Genomic DNA, 23,285 nt, shown 5'->3' on the forward strand with positions numbered 1-23,285 from the left:
GGTCCCCCCCCTAAGGTCTCCAAAGGACCAGAGGCAGTGTGCCCGGGCCAGGGAGCACGCTCTGGGTCTGCTGCCACGTGGCTCTAGCAGCTGTTCGAGTCCACATCTTCAGATACATCCAGTTAGTTCACACATCCAGGCGGCAAACAAAATCCAGCAACACATGTTCCTGGGCATATCATTGAGCTGCCGTGGTCTGCAGAGAATCCAAGCCTGTGCCATTTTGTTTTTTACATGGATGCGATTCCTTTCCTGATTCTGTGAAACTCAAAGCTTACTATTTTAACATTTGTGACCAAAGATAATTGGCAACTTTGCATCATTCTGTTATGATGCTTTTCTGAAACCACATCTGATCGTTCAGGTCACGATGTCTCAAACTGGAGGCTGTGAGCCATTAATTTGTCATGAGATCAATTTTGATGGTTTTACAACTGGCATTCAAAACAAAACAGAACAAAGTAGACAAAAAATAGAAAATATCAAAACATATCACACATAGTAAGGATAAGTATTTCAGAAAACACATGTTATATATATAATGTACCTGTTTACACAGAAGGGTGTGTGACACAACGTAAAATGTACGGTCATGGTCTAAAAAGCAGAAGCTATTGCTCTAGGTTTTTCTTGACTTCAAAATGAGTTATATTGGCACATGTTATGAATAATGCATAAAGTAACTGCAAAATTCATGTAGAATTAATTCATTTCCATGTACAGCTGTCAAAGACAATAACCATCAAAAATAGTACACAACAGGTGCAGCCGTTTGGAACATTCCATTTTAAAGCTAAGCTCCTGACATCCCACCAGACGTAAAGTCAGAAGAACTAGTTCTTTTGTCTCATTCACTCTCTGGACGACGGCCTGAAGAAATCGCCCCTCCCTTTGCTTGGCCTCAGAGTCCCGTCCGTAAATTGGGAGCCTTGAGTCCATGAGCTTCCACGAACCCCTCCTTGGAATCCTCTCACTCTACCTGCAGAAGGTTTCAGGAAACGATCGAGTCCTTTAACATCGAATCCACCAGGCTTTAATCCCAGGTCTGTTTCCCAGCTCTGCCGATTTCCGCTATCAGAAACGGGGGGTTAGAATACATGCCCCACCAGGCAGCAGTGGGGAGTAGCGAGGTTAGTGCCCAGCGCCGGGCACAGGACAGGGACCCGGAAAAGAGGCTGTCGCCACCAACCCCACTCACCCTCTCTGCCCTGTGGGCACCTGGGCCCCTGCACCCACGGCCCCGTGGCCCTCTCCTCGGCCTCGCCTTTGTCTCATGTTGAAGAGTCCTTTTCCCGTCCCCTGGCTGGCATTCTCACAACACCCCTCAGCGAGAGTCCCCGTGCCCGCAAATACACTCTCTGCCCTACCTGGGAAACATGCCCTCCTGGCCACAGGGTTACCCGCCTACCGCTCAGCCCTGCCCTCCTTCCCTTCCCACTGTCCTCTCTGGCCCAGCAGCTGCCAGGGCAAGGTCAGCCGGAAGTCCATCGGAGAAAGCCATTCTTCAACCCATCAGGTAAACGTGCCTTCGTGCCATCTTCTTCTGTTTCCAAATGCCTCGGAAGGTAAAGGATGGCAAATGCCCCGTTGAAACAGCAGTTTCAAATACACATGAATCAGCTACACACATGGTGAAGCATTTTTATATTCTTCTGTGACAGTGCAAAAAAAAACAAAAAACATACAATCCTCACCAAAAAAGCAATTCCTCCAGGCCACCAAACAGGGACGGGCATGTGCGCCCTGCACACAGCATTGTGGGTGCACGAGCGTTTCAACCCTTTTCTGATTGTCCTTCTGTTCCAAGCAGAGCCCTAAGTCCTGTCTGCATCCCTCGCCGGCCTGTGACGTTCGCCCCAAGGAAAGAACTCCGCGAGAAGACATCTGCGGGAGCGTCTTAGGATTTGTCTCCTGCTCTCTCTGAGCCGCGCCAGCCCCAGAGCCACCCTGATCTTTTCTAGGTGATCTAGATTCCCCCAGGACATTCTAAGCCAGCTCTAACCGCCGCGGCAGAGGCGACTGTGGGACTCGCGGGCATACGGCCCAGAGTCGTCCACAGTACGAACCCCGCCGGTCGTCCCTCGCCGCTGAGCCCCGCAGTGCCACGCGCAGTGGGCACCCTTCAGCCCGGAGCCTTCCTCAGGGCCAGCTGAGCTCTGCTGTCCTCAGGCGTGGGCTCCTGCGGCCACAGCTGGACGGGAAGCGGCTGAACCTGCTCCCCAGGCCCGCGGCCCATCCCGGAGTGTGTCATGGTCCCAGACATCGTCTTCCTGAGGGCCAGGACTCCTAGCTCCACCACCGCTGCCCGCGTGCTCCATGAAGACCAGAGACCTAACTGTCACAGCCCTGCCGGGTCCCCTGAGCCCTGACCCCGCAGATCCCGCTGTGTCTTCAAAAAGGGCAGCAGGGAAAGGAGTGAGGGAGGTGGAGGACAGAGGAGGAAACCACGGGGATAAGACCAGAGAGGGAAGAGAGTTTGAAAATAACTTTTGTCTCCCCAGGACAATAGAAGACGAGAAGATGTGTCAGTCACACTTGTGCAAAAGTGGGACCTCGAGCCTCAGCCTTGGGGGTGTGGATTGGATGTGAGAGGGTCCTGACGGGAGCTTTAAGCTGAGCATGGCAGCCTGCTTCCCAGGCCAGTCAGTCCAGAGGGACAGAGAGGCCACTGCTGGGGGCAGGGCTTCTGCCCTCCATGTGCCCCGCACCCGCCACCCAGCCTCCATCTCTGGTGCAAACTCCATCTCACTGAGTTCACGTGGGAGACGCCTTGCTGCTTGTGGTGTCAGTTGCAGGGCTTCGGGGGGGCAAGGGAGGTCACAGCCCACTGCTGGTGCCCTGGAGAGGTCACAGCCCACTGCTGGTGCCAGGGGAGGTCACAGCCCACTGCTGGTGCCAGGGGAGGTCACAGCCCACTGCTGGTGCCCAGGAGAGGTCACAGCCCACTGCTGGTGCCCGGGAGAGTAGGTCCGGAGCCTGGAGGGGAAGTCCAGGCCAGGCTGGCGGCCGAGGCCCTGCAGGCAGGAGGTGGGGCCGCCAAAGGCAGCCCAGGACACTGAGTCCAGGTCTGGTCCACCTCGCAGCCATGCCTCTCCACAGCTCTGCTCAGAATGCCCCTTCCCGGAGTGGACAGCAAGGACAGAGCTGAAAAGGATCCCAGCTGCTGTGCTCCAGCCTCAGCCCAAAGCCTCAGACCCTCAGGAGGATGCTCAGACGGAAAGGGGGTGGCCACCCCCGGGACCCCACAGAGTCAGGCAGCCTGTGACGGCCCCTCCCCCCACACCAGGAGCACATGACCGCGTGGGCAGGTCTCCCGGCGGAGGGGAGCTGAGACGGGCCCCGTTGTGCCCACCCGGCCCTGCCCACTGGAGCCACACACTTGAGGTCTGGGTCTGAGGACCTTTTCTCCGCCACCCCAGCTTCTTCCAGGCTGAGCTCACTTGCACTCCCTCGCCAGCCCCTCAGCTGCCACCGTTTACAGGGCACTCGCCATCTGCAGGTCGTTACCTGAAGGAGCCCTGCATGGGCTCCCCTCGCCCAGGTACAAAGCTCATGGGTGGCCTCACCCTATCCGGCTGGACAGCAGGGCGCATGCCCCTGGGTTTGGCTGGAGGAGGGTGGAGGGACTACATTAGTGATTTTTTTTTCTGAAAAGAAAATTGATATGTAGCATGTATTAAACGTAGGCTAATCTGTCTCAAACACACCACTGTCGCAAAAGGCTAGAGGCGAGAAAACAACTCGGCTTCACCGCCTATCTCTAGAAAAGCCACAGCAGGAGAGGGAAAAAAAATAATGTTCAAACTAATGTTGGCAAAAGCCAAACAAATGTCTGGGGCCGTCCCTTTCTCACTCCCACCCGAGCGCTCTGGCTGGTGGATGGGGCCACAGGAGCCGCCCCACGGGGTCAGCCCTTATTCACACAACTGCTGCCGCCACGGCTGCCCCCTTCCAGTGAGAAAGACAGACGGCCTCCGTCCCCACCACAGATGGCCACACCGCAGCCCACCCATGGTGGCGACCCAGGACAGATACGCCGTGACGAGGACCCCTCCCCGGTTCAGGTCCCCATGGGATGGGGCTGGCAGGGGCGGAGCCACGGCAAGGGAGAGAGAGGGACCGGAGCCGCGGGGCTGGGCATCGCCATGTTGCTGGCCCAGGGCTGGGTCAACTGGCAGGTCCAGCCTGCTGGTCGCAGTGTCTGGCAGGACCGGTGCCCAGGAGGCACAAGCCCAGTCCCAGCACAGACACTGGCCAGACCACCCCTCAACCCAGCCGTTGAATCCAGCCCTCCATCCCCGCTGTCCAGCCCTCCGCCCCCGCTGTCCAGGACCTGCTCCCCAGGCACCCCGGGCAGCCACCGGAGCCCTTGCTGGCCCCGAGGTGGGGAGGCCACAGTGCACACGGCTGCAGCCCCGCTCTCCAGGCAAAGGCGGAGGCTGGGGTGGGAAACGGGGGCGAAGGGTTGACCTGAGAACAGCGCAATTCCCAGACCTCTGTCTGGGAATTTTCTCTTTCCAAATATTAAGGAAATAAAAATAGGTAGGCAGGAAGACCAAAAATAAGTTTTTCAAAAACCCCCGTCTGGTTTTGAAATGCTGGCTCCCACCATCTCAAGGCTAAGAAAAATGGAAGAAAGCGGGAGAGTTGGCAGAGCCCCAGGGCGAGCGTACTCAGACTTGAGCGCACAAGGGCAGCCGCACCTAGCACCTGTCCAGCCCACGCCCAGCCGCTGCCCAGCCTGTGCCCAGCCCCTGCTCAGCTGCTGCCCAACCCATGCCCAGCCCCTGCCCAGCTGTTCCCCAGCCCATGCCCAGCCCATGCCCAGCCCATGCCCAACTGCTGCCCAGCCCCTGCCCAGCTGCTGCCCAGCCTCTGCCCAGCTGCTGCCCAGCCCCTGACCAGCCCGTGCCCAGCCCCTGACCAGCCCATGCCCAGCCCACACCCAGCCCCTGCCCAGTCCGTGCCCAGCTTGCACCCAGCCCCTGCCCAGCCCCTCCCCAGCCCCTGCCTGTCACTGGGACAAGCTCTTCAACACCTGATCTGCTCAGTGCCCACGACGCTGAGAAGCAGGTTGTCCTGCCCCAGTGAGGGTGTGGCAGAAGCGGGCTGGAAGCCACGTCCTGCTCAGAGGTGGCTGAGTCTCAGGGAACCCCACACTCCAGCTGCCCAGCAGGAGACAGGAGTGGCATGGCAGGACGCCCACCTCAGGAGCACCAGGGCAGGGACTGGCTGAGAGGGGCCGAGGGGCCACAGCGCAACTGCGTGTCTGCCCCACCAGCCCCGGGCAGGACACACTCTCAGCCCCCAGGAGTCCAGCCCAGTGCCTCGGGGATGCCCCTCAGGGCCCACTCAGGGCACCCAGGTCTGCAATGAGCTCAGCCTATTCGGGGACAAATGCTGTGGTCTGGCCCTGGGGTGCAGCAGAGGGTGCCCAGGACGGCCTTGGCAGGCCACACCGAGGCCCTGTGCTTCCCGTGCTGCTCTCACCAGCTCAGGCCAGGGAGGACAGTGGAGGGGCTGGGCTGGACATGCAGCAGCACCCCGTCATCCAGCCCAGGCGGGACAGGCAGCTCTCACCAGCCCCTGCCAGGCAGCCCTCGGCAACGGCCAGGCAGGCGGCCAGGGCCCTGCAGTTCTCCCGTCCCAGCTGCGGGCACTCAGGCTGCCAGGACGCCAGGCCGTGAGGTCAGCTCTGGACCAGGGCCCAGGCAGCCCGGCCCACAGCCTTCACCAAGACCCCCATCTCACAGCAGTTTCCTCCCAGACTGGGGCCTCTGTCCTCTCCAGGTCTCTGTGGAGAAACAGGTGTCCCTCAGCCAGAGGAACTTTCCTGGCCCCGGCTGTGATTCCTGCAGGGAGCGTTTCCTGCCCAGAACAGAGCTGGCTGGCAGCGATTCTTCTGGGCCCTGAGAGCCCCTAAGACAACACCCAGTCATTGCTTTAAAACTGGCATTTCCCTACCAGACTCTGTCTGCTTCCCTGTGACTGTTCCTGAGGGCTGCGTGGCATGGACCTCAGTGCACAGTGACCGGATGAAGCTGGAAAGAATGCTTAGAGGGGCACTAGACGTCTCCCCGCCACGAGAGGAAACCCATCTCCCCGACGCCCCCCGTCGGCCGTCACCATCGAAGGGCCTGGAACGGCTCCCGGACCCCGACACTGCAGGGGACCCTGACACTGCGAGGGACAGGAAGGAGCCGGACCCTGGGCCCAACGGCTTGCCCAGACCTTGAGAGAGGGCAGCCAGAAGCCAGCTGCCTGGGACAAGCGGGCAGCCAGCAGATGCCATGGCAGAGAGGGCGGGACGAGGAGGGAGAGGAGAGGCTGAGCCCAGGAGTCCCGGGTGTGGGCGCCGAGGCAGAACCTTGGGCAGTCAGAGCCTCCTGGAAGCCCACGGGCTGGGAGGACCGACCCGGGCAGGGCAAGCTGCTGGTGCTCCTCGGCACCATTACCCTCTGTGACAGATTCACGGACATGGGCCTGTGAAGCCGGCAGAGCGTACCAGCCAGTGGGTTGACGAGCTTCATGGAGCCCCGCGGGGTAAAAAGAAGCTGACCCGGCACGCAAGACCCAGCTGCAAAGGGGACACGGGGTCAGCCGAGCCTAGAGAGCCCTGTTCCCCAAGAGGAGCCGCTGCAAAGGGGCCACAGGGCCGGCTGAGCTGCCGGACAACCACGATGGCTGAGCGAGCGCCAACCCGGGACGGCCCCGCCCAGTCCTGGGGTGACGGATGGCGTCCTGAAGGACAGGGCCACAGCTGGGCGGGTGAGAGGTGGGGGTGGGTGCCCACGGCAGCGGCGAGGTGCGGGGCGAAGGTGCAGGGTGCCAGGCTGGGGCAAGGAGGGGAGCCGGGGCCCCTCCCTGCAGAGGGCAGCACACGGGAATGGGTTTTGGGTGTTCACGCGGCCGCCGGCTGTCCCGGGCCAAGCAGGGAAGCCTGAGTCCCGGCCGGGCCTGCGGGAGACACGCTGGCTGCAGCGAGTGGCCGGGTGCCGGGGCCGGCTTCGGCGTTGGGCAAGGGCACCCCAAGCAGACGGGGCCTTGCTCGGCTTCCCTCAGCCTTAACCCAGCTGAGGTTCTGTCGGCAGGAAACCTCTCCAAGTGACCTCTCCAGGTGGCCTCTCCAGGTAACCTTTCCAGGTGGGCTCTCCAGGTAACCTTTCCAGGTGGCCTCTCCAGGAAACCTCGCCAGGTGGTCTCTCCAGGTGGCCTCTGCAGGTGGCCTCTCCACGCAGCTCCTCCAGGTGGCCTCAGCTTCCCCCACCCCTCCACAGCCGCCTGGATCCCTGTGGCCTTCTGGGAAGTCCAGAAGTTCTGCCACACTCTCTTGGCCGAGGCAATCACAGGGGCCCCTGCAGTCGAGGGGGAGGGGCTGTTCAGCGCACACAGCCGCCCTCTCGCCCCAGCCACTCACATCCCTCCTGCACACAAAACACCCCCCAAGACCCCCTCACCTTTCCCCACTATGGCATCAGCTCGACATCAAGGATGTTCGCATCTAAATCAGGTCCAGGTGCCAAGGAGACCCACAGGTGCAGCTCTCATATCAGGCCTCAGCCTGAAGACCTGGCATCCTCGCTTACAGGCTGCGAGAAGTTATACAAGATGGGTTGGCTAAAACAAGTACTTGCTAGCTCAGAGTTTTGGGGCAAGAGATTCAAAATCAAGATATTGGCAACGCTGGGGTTCTCCCGTCTGCAGTATCCTGGGGCTGGCCTCCAGGTGCTGAACTTATGTCCCTGGGTTCTTGGGCTTATGTCCCTGCCCCCTGCCTCCTGTCACAGGCAGTGGCCTCTCCTTCCTGGCCACTGTGATGTCTGGGCTCCTTCTGGAAGGCTCCCAGGAACCTGGATCAAGGCCCACTTGGCTCAGCCAGTCACATCTTAACTCAAAATATCGTCTTCAAAAGGTCCTATTTGCAATGGGTCCATGCCCACGAGGACACAGGTTAAGAGTAAGAACACGTGGTTGCTGGGGTACAAAACTCAACCTGCCATACCCACAAGCTAAGGTAACAGGTGCTCCACCCCCCCCACCCCACACGCAACAGCCTAAGAAAGCTGCTACACACACTCCTGCTCAAACGGGGGACAGGGGCATGCGGCATTAACTAGGTCACAGCAACTTCTTAGACACTTCCCTACATTTAAAATTGATCTAAAATGAAATAAATAAATAAATAATTGCAGTTATCCCCGTGAATTTTCGTCATGCTTCTTCAGAGACACATGCCACCGCTGTCCCTGGAGAGTGGCCACGGGAGGGAAACGGAGCCCCGCCGTGGCTCCCTGCTCAGACCCCAGAGGTTGGTCAGGGTGTCCTCTGGCCACTGGGCTAACTCTGGCGGCAGCCAATGGCCCACACCGCACCTGTCTCTACACAAGGGGGACACGGACGTCCCTTGGTTCAGTGGGGATGCCAGGGGAGGAGCATGTGCGCCTGGGGCTGTCAGCACCCATCCCCACAGCCCCAGGAGGGAGCTGTCTGCAGCGCAGGGCAGCAGCGGCAAGGTGTAGGGCCAAGGGCTCAGCTCATGGGGCCCCGAGGATGTCGCTGGAGCCAGACCTCTACCCGGGACCAGAGGCCCACAAGCCCCTCCTTCGCTTGAGGTGCTCGGAGTTGGAGTTATCTCCTTCGCCTCCGAAAGCACCCTCACACATTCTCACTTCTCTCCCCAAGCTCTGTGTCTACCTGAGGTCTGACCTCCTAAGGACCCTCTCCATCCTCTTATAAGAAGGAGGACCCCTGAAGAATGTAAACCCCCTACCCCAGTCCATGCAGACCCCCTGACACCACCCCGGCCAGGCCCTGCCACTCTCCTGGGGCTCTCAGCTCCTCTCCTACAGGACACAGAAGCTGCTGTTACCCACATGTCAGCAGGGAATGGCGCTGTGACCTCTGCAAAGCCCTGTACTGTACAGATTAGACCAACCTCAGTCTACAGCCCCTCTTCCCTGATAATGGGGATTCCGCTGGCAAGCACAGCACACACCCCAGCCTGGCCTGACAGCATGCATTTGACACCCACATAGAACCCAGGACCTGGGAAACAGGAACCTGAGAAGGGAAACTGAGCTAGATTGAAAGTATTGTGTACCCCAGAAAAGCCAGGTCCTTTAACCCTGATTCAATACCGTAAGGTGGAAACTTCAATTAGATTATGTCTACGGAGCTGTGATATACTCAATTGTGGATGTGACCTTTTGAATAAATGGAGGTGTGACTGCCCATTCAAGGTGGGTCTTGATTCATTTACTGGAATCCTTTAAAAGTGGAAAAATTTGAAGAAACCTCAGATGCAGGCACTTGGGGAACAGTTGCTTCAGGGCTGACAGAGACACAGGTGTCTGGAGATGCTTGGAGTGTGACAGACAGAGCAGATGCCTAGACACGGGCAGAGTCCAGCAGATGCCACAACGTGCCTTCCCAAGGAGATGCTAATCAAGCCAGAACCCAGAGCTGTGTCTCAGAGGAGCTAAGTGGAGGCCCACAAATGCTTAGAGAGGAAGCACTGGCATCAGAAGCTGGAAGCAACGGAACGGGGAATAAGGACCAGTAGATGCCATCCACGTGCCTTCCATGTGGCAAACATCAGCCTTTCTTGAGTCAAGGGATCTTTTCCTGGATATCTTAGTTTGGACATTTTTATAGCCTTAGAACTGTAAACTTGTAAAGCAGTTCCGTTTCTGGCATATTGCATTCTGGCAGCTTTAACAAACTAATAGAGAAGGCTTTCACCAGAACAGGGAGAAGGGAAGAAAGAAGGTCAAAGGTGCAGGAGGCGAGGGGAAGACTTTGCCTGAAAGTGGCTGCTGTCAGCAAGCAGCCTGTTTGGGGACATTCCACCCAATACCCAGTGAGCCTCACGTCTCTTCATTCTGGCCTTTGAACTCACAGCTACCCACCACAAGGCACAACCCAGGTGATGGGGGTCTCTTTTTAACCATCTTTGGGCCCTCACATATGTCGTCATTTTGAGTGGACTGGTGGCTGTGGCCTGCCCTTCCCCTCTACCCGGGAAGCCACTGTCCATGCCAGTTCACTGTCCCTCATTACCTACAAGCCACATGGGGCTCAGTCCATGGTGGACACAGGTCCCAAAGGCCATATTTGAGCTGCTGGCCTATGCAGGGGTCAGCACTGGCCTCTGTCGCTTCCTGGGACCACGTGTCTACACCAGGGCTGCCTCGCTCGAGCCCCGCAGCCCTGCGGCAGCTCCTCAGCTTTTGGGGGTGCAGTGACAGCTGAAGGCGTGCCCCCAGCCATTGCCCAGTGGCTGTCCCAATAGCCTGCAAGGGGGGATGGGTGTGGTCATCGTGAAGCCCTTTGGTACATCCAATTACTTTTTGAGCGCCAGCTGTGTACCAGGCACCATTCTATTAGTGAGCAGAATAAAACCCTAGCCTTCGGGGAACTTGCATTCTAGCAGAGGGAGGGAGATATAAATAATATGCAGATCACTGATGTTTTATTTATAAGGTAATAAGTGCTATGGAAAAACTAAAAGAGAAAAACGGGCAGGGTATACGCCAGGTGTGCTGGACTTGGTGGGGCAGGCTGCAGAATTAAAGGGGGTGCTCAAGAGAGGGCTCGTGGAACAGGTGAGAGGTGAGTATAGATTAGGAGAAAGTGAAGCATTCGCCCAATGGAGGTGGGGGTCTGTGTCCCGGCATGGGGACAGCAGGGCAGCGGCCCTAAGGCGAGAGCAAGGAGCACTGGTGGGGAAAGGCCAGGGCCACGTGGCTGCGACAGAGTGAGCAGGGGGGAGGAGGGCAGGCTAGAGAGGAGATGCTGTCCCCGCCAGAGGGAGCAGGTAGCCCTCGGGCCAGAGAGGCAGAATCCCCCAGCCCCCCACAAGTGGCGGGTCGCTCTGAACTCAGCCCTCACACTCTGGGCCCCAGGTGCTTCCCCTGCAGACTCAGACACACAGGTCTTCTGCTTCCAACAGCACCCTTTTGGCTGTCCCCAGCCACCACCTGCCCAGGCAGCACCCAGTGGCTACTCCGCGTGGAGGACCCCCGTAGAAGCTTCCGTGCCCTGGATCTACACCCCACCTGCAGGAGAGCTGATGACCAAGAAGGGTTGAATCACAAAACTCACAGAGAATCACAGGGTCTCTCCTCTCCTCCAACCCAGACATCCCAGATGAAAGATCTGCACTCCTGGGGTTGCCCGATCTGAAGCTGGTGCCTGGGGGCAGGGACGGGCCAGGCCCAGGACGTGGCGCTCACACCCCACAGCCAAGGCCCCGAGGCCATCTGGTGGGATCCCAAGGCCAGTCGACAGCAGGCAGCACCCCCCCAGGGCTGCCAGGGCCTGGGGCCGCGGGGGGCATCTGAGGCCATGCTCCCAGCTGCTCAGGCAGGACTCAGTCGGGCCTTCGCCGAGGGGAAAAGAGTGTTCCCAACCTCGGAGACGAGCCAGGCGCTGCTTGGCTCTGCTTCCCAGCCTCATCCTCCCCTCTCCCCTCCCTGGGCTCGGCACGTTAGTGCTGAATGGCTCTATTTATTGCCATCCAAGTTTGTGCTGGGCTGGGTGGTGGCTGACCTAAACCAGCAGTGACAAGTGGCCACACTCGGTCTGCAGACACCAAGTTCGCTGCCACCTTTCAACGCCCCCGCTCGCTCCCTTCCCCTCACTCCCGCACACGCGGACGCCTTCCGCGCCCGTCAGGGCCCTGAAACAGCTCCAAGACGCTACAGGCCGGTGGAAGGCGCTGGGCCAGGCCCCTGGGAGAATGGCGAAGGCATGCTCTTGGACTCAGCTTCCCTTCCTATAAAATGATCGTGGAAAAGCAATCCTCTTCAACACTGAGCCACTCCAGAGGCTGAGGTCTGAATTACTGTTCAGAGGCTGCGGGGGCAGGCAGAGGGGCTGGGGAGGGTCCTCCCCACAGTGGCCCTTCGCGCGCATTTCCCGTCGAGCAGACGATGGGACAGAAATAAGGGTCTTTGCTCAGGGCTGGGAATGCAGACATGGGGGACTTCTATGAGGATGTGGCGTCACAGCGGGATGCGCAACCAGCCCTGGAGGCTCCCTCTTCACCCTGAAGGCTGGGCACCCCGTCACTGAGGCCAGCCGCGTGGGCTACTCAGACATGCAGTTCTCAGGAGCAGCAGGAACACAGCCGCGAGCAGCGAGCGCGAAGGCGCGGGTCGGCTCCAGGTGGAAGAGGACTGATGGGAAAGCTGCTGCCCCATGGGGAAGCCAGCCTAGGCCAGCGGTGCCTCTGCTGACAGACGCAGGACACGTGGTGGGAGGGACTGGCGTGGGATGGGGAGGAGGGAAGGCTGGTAGAAGCTAAGACGGAGGCAGCACAGAGAGGCACATTAAGGAGGCGCGGAAGAAGATTGGAGTAGGTGAGGTGGAGGGAAAGAAAGCGTGAGGGCGTCCTGGAGCAGGCAGGAGGCCGTGCTTGGGAGTTGAGCACGGAAGCAGGTGGAGCAGCCTGGGAAGGAGGCCAGGAAGGGCATTCAGAGGCAGGACAAGTCGGCAGCCCTGAAGCAGGGCCGCCATCAATTCAGTTCACCAAATAACCCTGCCTCCCTTCGCAGACATGGCGGGGCTGAAACGCCTGCCTCCCCTCTGTGGCTACTAGGAGCAGATGACTCGCTCTGGCCGCTGAGTTGTGAGTTCTCACCAGGCATAGAGGCTCACGTGAGACATTCCTGAGCTCTCTTCCCTCGGCTGCAATGAGCTCGAATGTCCCAGGAGAGGCTGCCGTGCCATCCCAGGTACAGGAGGAAAGCAACGTGCAGAACCCAACTTAACTCAAAGGGATGCAGGAAGGCAGGAGAAATCATCTCCGTTGCTTTAAAACGCTGGGACTGTTGGTCAGCTGCAGCACAGCCTGGTCTTCCGTGACTGATGCAGTGAGGGAGGAGTTTCTAGAAGGAAGGCAGTGGCCACAAGTGGCGAGTGCTGCAGGGAGGACAGAGGCTGGGAAAGGTTTTGAGTTTGGCAAACAAGTAGGTATGAGGGACCCTCGAGCTTGGGCTGTGGAGCAAGAGCCACTCTGCAAGGCTCGAAGGGACGAAGTCTGGGAGGCACCACCGTAGACTTCTCGTTCGCACACTCGTGGGAATGGCAGAGAAGAAGTGGGGTAAACGGAGACAGGCAGGGTGGAGTAAAGACTCAAGCTTTTATTCCTAGGAGAAGCCAGACAGGAAATAAAGGGATAATGCGACTTGATCGTCCCAGTGCGTTACTGCTTTGTCCAGTTGGGAAGCAAGAGGCGCCAGCAGCTGGCTTTCCATCCCCTGCAATGTTTTCTTTCACTTTTTCCACACTTGCTCTAGATGCTGACCAAGGGTGAGAGACTGGACTTGAGATTGATGAGGAGCGGAAAGCACAGAACAAGAGAGAGGGGCACTTGAAAAGATGCTGGGAGCAGGTGGATGGGGTGAGAGGGAGGAAATGGACAGGAGGACCACTCCAGAGGAATCTCGGAAGGCCGGGAGTGCCTAGGGACGGACCCCAGGGATGTCGCTTTCCACGGGGGCTTGGTCCATGGGGAAGACTGGAGAGGGGGAGCACGTGTGCAGCGAGGGAGGCTGCCCAGCCCTGGAAACACACAGCCGGGTCTCGCTGGGGTCCCTTGACCAGAGGCCCCGTTGCCTCCAGTTGCTGCCAGGGAGGTGGGCTCCTGAGGGCCACACGGCTTGCCCACAGGTCAGCCTCAGGCCCACGCAGCTGCCCCCATGACCTCACCCTCCTGCACCCGCAAAGAAGGGAGACCCAGTCTTCTCTGGGTGATCCCGGGTGAGTCACCTCTCCTCTCCAGGTCCCATTTTCATCAAATGGGGTTATTCAGACTAGAAAATCTCCAAGAGACCTCCCACCTCCAGCCTTTTCAGATGCCGGGATCCAATCGTCCCTCTAGCTAATCTTTACTACCCTATCAATGAAACACAAAACTAGAAGCGACTAAATCTGAAATGGTTACTATATTACTAAATAGATGAACAGACACAAAAAAATGACAAAGAACAAATAACTGTCAAAGGAGGGCTTAGACCACTGATCCCTTTGACTCAGTTCTCAGCCCAGCTACACACATACTCTGGGCACATACAAACCCTTTTGCCGCCAGAGGCTGCAGCTGGGCCAGCACAGATGTACCCCGGCCCGGCCAGCGCCAAGCACGCCCGCGTCTGCCCCAACGGCGTGGGCCCCACTGCTAGACGCCTTCCAAGGGCCACACGCACGTCCCCAGGTCCGCGTCACCTCGCTGTGATGGAAAGGGCGTGTTGTAGAAGCAACTCACATAAAATCCAGCCTTGGGTCCATGCTCACCCCAAACTCATCACTGTTACCCCAAGGCAAAGGCCAAGGTCCAGGGAGAGGATCCCAAGCCCCGGCCAGCTCCACCCTGCCAGGCGATGCTCTCGGTGGAAGGGCAGACGTGCGCCGTCCTGGGGACGCTGAAACCGGGGGAAGCCCCCCCAGACTGTCCCACATGTGGGGGGGCCTCTCCGTCCCTCTGTCTCGCCTGTCGCTCTCTCCCACGCAAACGCGCACTTCAGCCGAGGCCACCAGGAGGTGACGGCCTTGCTCTCGGAGCTGCTTCCTGGGAGAGCTGGCTTCAGTTACGCCTCTCCTCTCCTCTCAGGGGCCCAAATGGGGTCAGACAAGCTAAAGCCTCGGTCATGAGTTAGCCCAGGCCCATAACAGGGGGACCGACCTTCACGGCAGCGGTGCCCAGACTCCGGCTCAGCTCGGCGGCTGGGGAAGGCAGAGCACGTCTGCTCTCGGGCAGCCCTGGCCAGGCCTCTCGTTTCCACACCCAGCTCGACCGGTGACCGTCTTCTGGGAAGAGCGAAATCCCCAGGCAGCCCCCACCAGCACGCCACATGTCCCTGCCCCCTTCCCTGCAGCTGGTGGCCCTGCTCCCCCAGTGGAGCAGCAGGGAGGCTCCCTGAAGCCCTGGGTGGGGGAAGTAGGGACGGGGCAGGGAGGGGTCCTGAAGAAGTCACGACCCGAGGAGGCAGCTCCCCCCGGGCTCGGAGGCGTGCTCCTCACCCTGGATTCACTTTCCTCTGAACTCATATAATCCCACCTCATCCTTTTGCTCAGGGAGTGCCAGAGTGCCCGTTCCAAATCAATTCATCTATTCACTGAAGAAGACCCCCCCCAAGGACTTCCACTTGGTATTTTGAAGCCAGTTCAAGCTCCTTCTAATTCTTAAGATGAATAAAGACATGTTTTCAAACCAGTTTTCACTTCCTAACACGGACCCTCTCTTCCCTAGCAGCATGTCCCTCCACCCAAGTGCCCAGATGTGGGTCACAGAGCTGAAAGAGCCTCAGACTGGTCGGTCCAATGTCCCAGATTATCCAGTGGGCACACAGAGGCTTGGAGAAAGGAAGGGATTGCTCGCTCAAAGCCGAGTCGCCACCCAGTGCTGTTTTGGTCATGAAACGCTGAGCCCTAGCAAAAGGGATTTGGCTGCACTCAACAGTCTTAGCTGAGCAAACACAGAGATGATTCCCGTGGAACTGTGCCCTGCACGCTCTAGGGCTGGAGGGCTGTGGCACACACCCAGGCCTCTGGCGGCCTGGCCCTGCCAGAGACGGCCTCTTCAAGTCTTGCATATGCCCGCAGGACCCCACAGGGCTGCCCAGGCTGGCACCAGAAGTCAGCGGAGCACAACCTGGAGCCTTTGTGGGGAGTGGAAAGGAGAGAATAAGGGAAGGAGGACAGTTCTTGTGATCGATACCAGCCCAAACCCCAAAGTCCCTCACTGAAAGCCAGGCCACCTTCGGTAGTGGGTGTCTTCATTCAATCGCTCATCACCTTCTCAGCATTTCTAAGTATGTCTGATGAGGGAGTGAGGACAAGAGATCCTGTGTGAAGTCAGTGCTCCAGGAGGTTAGAGAAAGAGGAGGTCCCGTGGGACCAAGTAATCAGAGGCAGCTCTCTGGAGAGGCCGGAACTTGAGCAGGCCATTGAAGGGTGGGCAGGGCAGGGAGAGAAATGGTCACTCCAGGCAAGGGCGGGTCTGTGGTCAGATTTCATTTCCGATTTCCACCACGTCTTGAAAGGTTTGACATGCTGTCCAGGGCACGGAACTGGCAGATGCCTGTGAAGGAGAGAGATGGAGGAGAGAGAAGCGCAATCCTTTTCCGTAAGGAGTTCATCGTCTGAAGGAGAAGATCAAGCTACCACTTCGCAGTCAACCTGACAGCCATGGTTAGGTCTTTCCAGCAGCAGGTCACCATGAACTTGATTAACGGGCTGTTTGAAATTCACCTTCCAGAGTCCCACATCTGTGAGTTTGTGAGTGTGCATGAGAGCACCTCGGCGTGCAGAGTCTGGGTGAAGCCCAGGAACCAAGAGTGCGCTCCTCCCAGGAGACGTCCCTGGACACCGCAGAACCACGGGTCAGCGGCCTCGACGTGGCCTTCTTCACTGGTTTTCTGTGGGTTCCCAGCAGCCAGGTCTTCCCAGATGAGGGCCAGAGCCCCAGGTCCAAAACCCTCATCTTGTTGGACAGCCCCTGAGAAAACTTCCATGGAACAGCGTTTGAGAGCCTGACCAGCTCTGAAAGGACGTCACCTCCCATCTCCCCAAGTCGAGGGGGTGAGAACCAGAACCTGCCTGGCAAAGAGTCATTTGGGGGGCAGTTAATCATGAACTAAAATTGTTTGCCTTCCAAACTCTACCCGTTTGTCTTTTTCATAATCTGAAATACTTGCCTTCTTTGAGTATAAACTTCTAACATGGATTGAGGTTTGGATCAAGGTTTGCTTTCCCAGGGGTGGCAACCGTTGAGTTTATACATCAGGTATCATCCTTGGCTGTGGAGGAAAGAGCATTCTAGTGAGCGGTTTATTAGGGGACTAAATGGCCGTAGGATTGGGCCTGTGCTGGGATGGGCGGGGTGCCTCCCTATGGCAAGAGGGGCCCCTCTAAAGGAACAGGGGATGCCCATGCACTGACCACTAGAAAGGAGGGCAGGAGGGACAAGGAGAGGCTCAGCCTGCCTTTGGCCCATGTGGCCTTGACCTTTAGAATCTAAGATGATTAGGAGGAAACCTCAGTATCAACACAGACTCTTCTTTGAATTAAAGATGAAAAACTCAGGCAAAGCATCTGAAAAGCCACCGGCCCTTTAGGACCTTTCGGACAAGGCCGGCCAGAAATGGCGGCTATAGAGCTCGTGCTGTAGAAGCCACGGCTATGGGAGGCCCCGGGGCCATGTCCCCCACCGCTCGCCAGTGTCTGCTGAGACTCCCGTCCCCGCCAGCTCCTCTCAGGAAGCTCCGGGAAACGCAGCCAAGGGGCAGCCCGGACCCGGGAGCCAAGGAGGAAGCGCCACGTCACTACCAGGGCATCCCGACAATGTGGACAACGCTCTAGGAAGGTAAAAGATACAGATCTGACTCGAGAAGAATATCATTTGAATGGACCATTAGCCATGAAAAAAAGTGAAAAAACTGTGGAAGATGTATCTCTAACACAGGCTCTGCACTCTCTGTTTCACGGAAGAGTTCTTTCATGTACGTGAGCAGGGAAAGCCCTGGAAGTCTTCCTCACTCCTTTGATAAGGCCAACATAATCTAAAAATGAAGACTGGAAAAGAAAATATAAATATATATATATAACATAATTATACATATACGTACAATACATACACATACAGACCAAGCATATTTATAAGGATAGATAAAAAAAATCTAAAATCTAAAAATATAAACATAAAAAAAAATAACTCCCAAGAGATAGTAAAAGAATAACTGAAAATGACCAAGTAATATTTATCCCTGGAATGCAGTAATGATTAAAAATTTGAACTTGTAAAATAGTCCACTTTAATATGTCACAGAGGAAAAAAGGCCATAAGATCATCTTAATATCTAAGGAGATAATAACAAAATGCAGTGCTACTTAGAATTAGGGTGGGGAAAGCTTAGCAGACCAGAAGGAGCAAACTTGCACCTGTCATCTACGTCCTGTTCCTGGTGACACAATAGGTACACGCCCACTAAAATTAGAAAGAGGAACACTCCCGTCGTGGTCACCTGTTTTCTATCTTCTAGGCAGTAACATGAAGCAGAAATAAGATGTTTAAGAGCAGCCAGGACCCTGAGACATCACCATTTACAGAAGATACTATAGTCGACAGGGAAAAAAAATGAACAAATCTCAAGAGAATCAATTTGAAAATTACCAGAATAAGACTTTACAGGTTAAAAATACACAAATCTATCAGTTGTCATATACCAGAAATAGCCAATCCCAAGAAAAAAATAAATAAAAGATATTATTCAAATTAGTGGTGAACTAATACAAATAATAATAATGATTTAAAATAATCTTAATGAAAAGTTATGTAAACTCTATTTTAAAAATAAATGTTACTGTGAGGCATAAAAGCAGACCTGAATAGAGAAATTACTATGCTCCTAGGGGGTAAACTGAGTTTTTTTTTCAGATTCTACACCAGACGTGGTTAAGAGAAGAGTGCTCAGAGGGGGAGGGGAGCAAGCTGGGGAAGGGGCCAGGCGCCCCGCAACCCCGGGGTGTTAGTGGACAGGGCGCAGCCCCACCCTCCCAGCTGCGCATGGAGACCCACCCTCCTGGCCTACGGGACAAAGTGTCTGCCTCTAAGCAACATGCTAGAACATGAAACGGGAGAATTCTTGAAGCCGGCTCTGGAAATTGTGAAACACAAGTTCCTTTTGTTCTACAACTGTTCAAAAATCACTAAGTTTTCATCAAAGTAGGGAATGAAACAAATCAGGTCGTGGGTGCCCTCTCATGGAGAAAGCTGCCCTGCCGCCGTCCCTGTCCCCCGGGGGGCCTGGAGCGCCCATGGGTCAGGACAGGACCACGCGGCCGCAGGAGAGGCGGCTTCCCCACCCGAGATCTGTCCCCAGACGTGACAAGGACAGAACCTAATCTGGGTAAGGGATGTCATACGTCAGTGAGGAAAAGGGGGCAAGATGTAAATCCCAAACAAAACACGAATAAACAAACTCTAGACATCTCCAAGGGCTAATCGGGACAAGAGGTTCACTCTAGGGGTTGGGGTGGGGACAGATTCTCAGTTCAATTTTACATGTAAATAATTCCAAATGGAGAGTTTATCTAGGAATCTCTTTTGTAATTAAGGTAATGTAATTAACATTAAAAAAGAATTAGAAGAAAACACAGAAAAATAGCAGAAAGCAGTGAAACTGCACAAGGGTAGGAATTTTTGTCCGCTGTGTTCACTGCCATGTCTCCACCATCTGGACTAGTACCTGCCACATAGTAAGTGCTCAATAAATTTATTGAAAGGATGAATGGATGAATCAATAAATGAATGAATCAATGAATTAATCTTTTTTTTTCTTTATAAATTTCCTGGCCATGTACTTTGTCATATTTTTCTACTAGGGTGGTTTTTTTTTTCTTAATTACAACAATTTTTTTTAAAAACTCCTAACATTAAGGATTATAACTCTCTATATATTAATATTTCTTGCAAATAGTTTCCTTAATTTGTCTTTTCCCTTTTTTTTTCTTTATTTTTTACAAACAAAAATATTTTTTTAGAAGAGGTCAGTTAATTCTACAGACCCTCCTTTATAACTCCTTCTGGTCATCATCTACAGGAAACCCTTCCCAACCCCAAAACGCTAAGGAGGCTGTCGCCAACCTCAGGGTCATTGTCACCAGGCCGTTCTCCGTTCTCTCCCCGGACTCAGGACCTGCTCCGTGGATTTCCCACCCCAGCTGCACTCAGCAGACCCCCAAAGTCCCCCGCCCAGCCCACTCCCTCCCTCCTCTGCATACCCACAAGGCCAGGTCATGCACTTAGAACACCACTGTTTCATCCCCACGGAGACACCCAGCGGTCAGAGTGCTGGTCAGAAGCCTCCACGCCGGGTTAGTCCCAGGAGAAGATGGAGGAAAGAGAGGCAGGACCTGCCCGTGAGCCAGAAGACCCAAACCGTCCACCAAGGAGGCATCTGAGCGCATCCTTGTGTTGCGGTTTCCCAGGTGCTGATTCTGCTAGGAAAGCCCAGCCACTTCCAGCCAGCCCGGCCTGGGGCCTCAGCCCTGGACAGCGCCCAGCCTCAGAGGGCAGCCTCCCGCCCTCCCCCGGGCGGCTGCTGGCCTCCTTGGAGTCCTCGACGCTGCTCTCCCCTTTCCTCTCAGCCTTCGGCTCCTCCAGACTCAGTTTCCCCCAGTCCTCTCCCCCTGCTCCCATGACAGCCGAGGGCAAGAACCCTACTCATCTTCCCCAACCCCTGCAGCGATTAACCATCGTCCTAAGTAAAAACTCTAAATGCCGCAGACTTCTGCTCAGACCCTCACCGCTTCTCTTTCCTCCCACCTCTTCTCTGCGCTCTGCTGCAGCCACAGCCTGCCCAGCACAGGAAACAGCTGCCTTCCTCACTCAGACACCATCACCACATCCATGCCACCACGGTAGGCAAAAGCCTGCGACATCTTAAGTAGCAGAGCTGGAACTCAAACCCAGGTCTTTCCAACTCAGAGGCCTGGCCCACTCTCTACCCAGGGTAGCCAACCACCCGGGAACTCTCTCGATCTTAGCAGGGAAAGCCCTAGGCCCTTGGGCCCACTCCTGGACGGCTTGCCTCCCTACTGCCCCCCCACGCCACTGCCTTTTCCTGTTAAGGCCCATTGGTCTTTGACAAATGAGCTCCTTCTCTGCCTCCACCAGAAGCCCTTCTAGGACCACCCTGCACCTACCTAAGGGTATTTCCTCCATCCTGCCATACTCCTGGGCCGCTCTCCTTTCAGACAAATCCAAAGGACCTGCTTACTCATTAGTCTCTCCTGAGACAAGGGACTCCAGATAATTGGGGTCAGGACCCATCATTTCTGTGGCCCTGGGGCCTGATATGGAGAGAGGCCCAATTAGTAATGGGCTAACCAGATAAGGGCTGTTCTGTGGGGAATCTGGAGGCCGTTACTGGCTCTATGCCAGAAATAACTTTGCAGTTAACAAATCTCAGGAGTGGGTCACGCCTGGAGTCTCAGGCATGAGTCAAGCAGTCACTCTGCTTAGAACTCAGGAACCCTAGAAGGGCTAAAGGTTCCTAAGCCCTTGAGATCTCAAATACCCTCCTTAAAAATCTCTGGGGATGTTGGGCTGCGGGATCTTTTTATGAAGTTGTTCTGGGAGAGGAAGAGTGAGATGGAAGATATGCAAAATTCATAACTTCCCAAATAATTTCCGTTCTGAAGTCTCAGAAATGATGGTGCTCGTGTCTATCTCAACTCCACACCTACACGAAGCCGGTTCCCCTCCAACGCATGCTCTGAGAAGACCCGATGGTGGCGTCGCTGTCTGGACAGAGGCAGAAGATGGCTTCACTACAGCTCGGTTGCTCTGACCCTGGTGAACAGGTAGATGTGAAGCTTAGGAAAAGACAAAAGAAGAGCAACTTCCACTGTTTGATACAAGAAAGAATTCAGGTTCAGGCTGGTTCTGATTCATCCAGACATGCCCCACTGCTCTGACGTGCAGTTCCTGGAATCAAAACCACCCGCCATGTGTCAAAACACCAGCTCCACTGCCCTGGCAGCGGGGATCCCTCCGTCCATGGAAGAAGGTCTGATGGGCGGCCCAGCCAGTCTGCTCCTTCCCGGCGCTGCTCCATGACGGATGCAATCTGTTTGGACTCTGCTGCTTCTCCCACACAGTGACACTCTGGAAAGGTTTGGGAAGTCTTAGTGACTCATTTGAATGATGACTGTTGTGAGACATACAGAAGAGAAATGACGAGGGATGAGAGAGGAAGAGGTGATGGAAGAGGCAGAAACCAGTGCCCAGAAAAACTCAGGAGTGGCGCAGTCAGCCACTTACCTGTGCCAATGGTAAACCTGTGCAAGGGTAGCTCAGTGGTAGGATTCTCGCCTGCCAGGCAGGAGACCTGGGTTCAGTTCCTGACCATACACTCCCTCCCCCCCAAAAAAATTCAACAAATGGTGCTGCAATAATGGGATATTCACATGGAAAAAGAATGAAATGTGACCCCAACATACAGCATACAAAAAAAAGAAAAAATAAATAACCCAGCGGAGAATCCTCCTATCATCCCTCGGCAGGCGCAGCACTCGGTTCACAAAGCCCTACACAGACGCTCAGGGGCTTGTGCTGAGCTCTGCATCCACTTTTGAGGTAGGAAGGGCAGTGGTTTGTAGTACCTTTTCGTAGATAGCAAGTTTGAGACCCAGGAGGTTAAGCAATCACCAGGTCCACGGCCGGTGAGAAATGAAGGTCACCTCGACCCCAAACCTGACTGCAGGCTTTATTTGACAATCTCTCCTGCAGGACCTCCTCAGGCTTTGTTCTAAGAGCTTTAAGAGTCTTCTCGTGCACCCTCACAACACTGGGTCTCCTTTACTCCACCACCACCTCCTTCAGCGCCAGCCCTCCGGCTCCTTCCTGCGGGGCCAGCCATCTTGGGAGGTATCTTGGTGCCTAATTTAATGCCGGGCCCTCTTAGGAAATCCAGCTGAGGTCAGAGGGAGACTTTGTGCCTCTACCTGTGGATGTGGCTCTTGAAAACAAGCTCCACAGGAGGGTGGGCTTTGGCAGTTCATTCCGCTAAACTCTAACGAGCTTTAGGGACACTCACGGTGGGCCTGGGGCTATGGACCCCAGGAGGCGGACCCCAAGCCCCAGCCCCCAGCCCCACCCCTGAGACCCAGCCAGGTCACAACCGCATGCCCTCCCAGTCCTAGTGGCCCAGAGAGTAGGGCAGGAGCTTCCCAGGAGAAAAATGTGGGGAAGTTCAGGATGCAGGGATGAATGGAGTTGGAGGGAAGTGGGTGGATTCTTAGGTCAAACACAAAATAGTGTCAAGGGATTATGTCCAGGGCCCTGGTTGGCAGAACCCTTGGGTGCCCGGGAGCCAAGGAAGTGGTTGGGGCATTTGCGATCGTATTTCTTGTTCACACCACAAGATGTGAACAACCGTTCAGCAAGACAGACAGCCTGCCACCTCATTTGGAAAAACTTCTTTTCACTGAATCCCATTGGGTTTTTGTTTTGTTTTGTTTTAACATGGGCAGGCTCCGGGAATCAAACCTAGGTCTCTGGCATAGCAGGCAAGAATTCTGCCATTGAGCCACTGTTGCACCACCCCTACTGGTTTTTAAAACTTTAAAAAATGCGTTATGATTATTCAACTCCTTCGAAAGAGTTTAAAGCAGAAGGGCCCATGGATAGGGCACTGATCCATCTTCTTGAAGGCCAAGTCTCCTCAGGGAGCCTCCACCGCCTGGGGGACCCAACCCCCTCATTTCCAGGGTTCTGC

The 23,285-nt window shown here is 55.8% G+C and overlaps 1 long non-coding RNA gene across 1 annotated transcript in view; it reads right to left on the reverse strand.

Moving 5' to 3' along the window:
* Window positions 1-15,218, reverse strand: part of LOC143675927 (uncharacterized) — a 52,559-nt gene extending 37,341 nt beyond the window's left edge. Inside the window, exon 1 of the long non-coding RNA XR_013171687.1 lies at window positions 14,687-15,218. This is a non-coding gene — a long non-coding RNA (uncharacterized LOC143675927). The remainder of the gene's footprint in view (window positions 1-14,686) is intronic.
* Between the last annotated feature and the right edge of the window lie 8,067 nt (window positions 15,219-23,285).

The sequence above is a fragment of the Tamandua tetradactyla genome, chromosome 3, assembly GCF_023851605.1.
Source record: "Tamandua tetradactyla isolate mTamTet1 chromosome 3, mTamTet1.pri, whole genome shotgun sequence".
Lineage (NCBI taxonomy): Eukaryota > Metazoa > Chordata > Mammalia > Pilosa > Myrmecophagidae > Tamandua > Tamandua tetradactyla.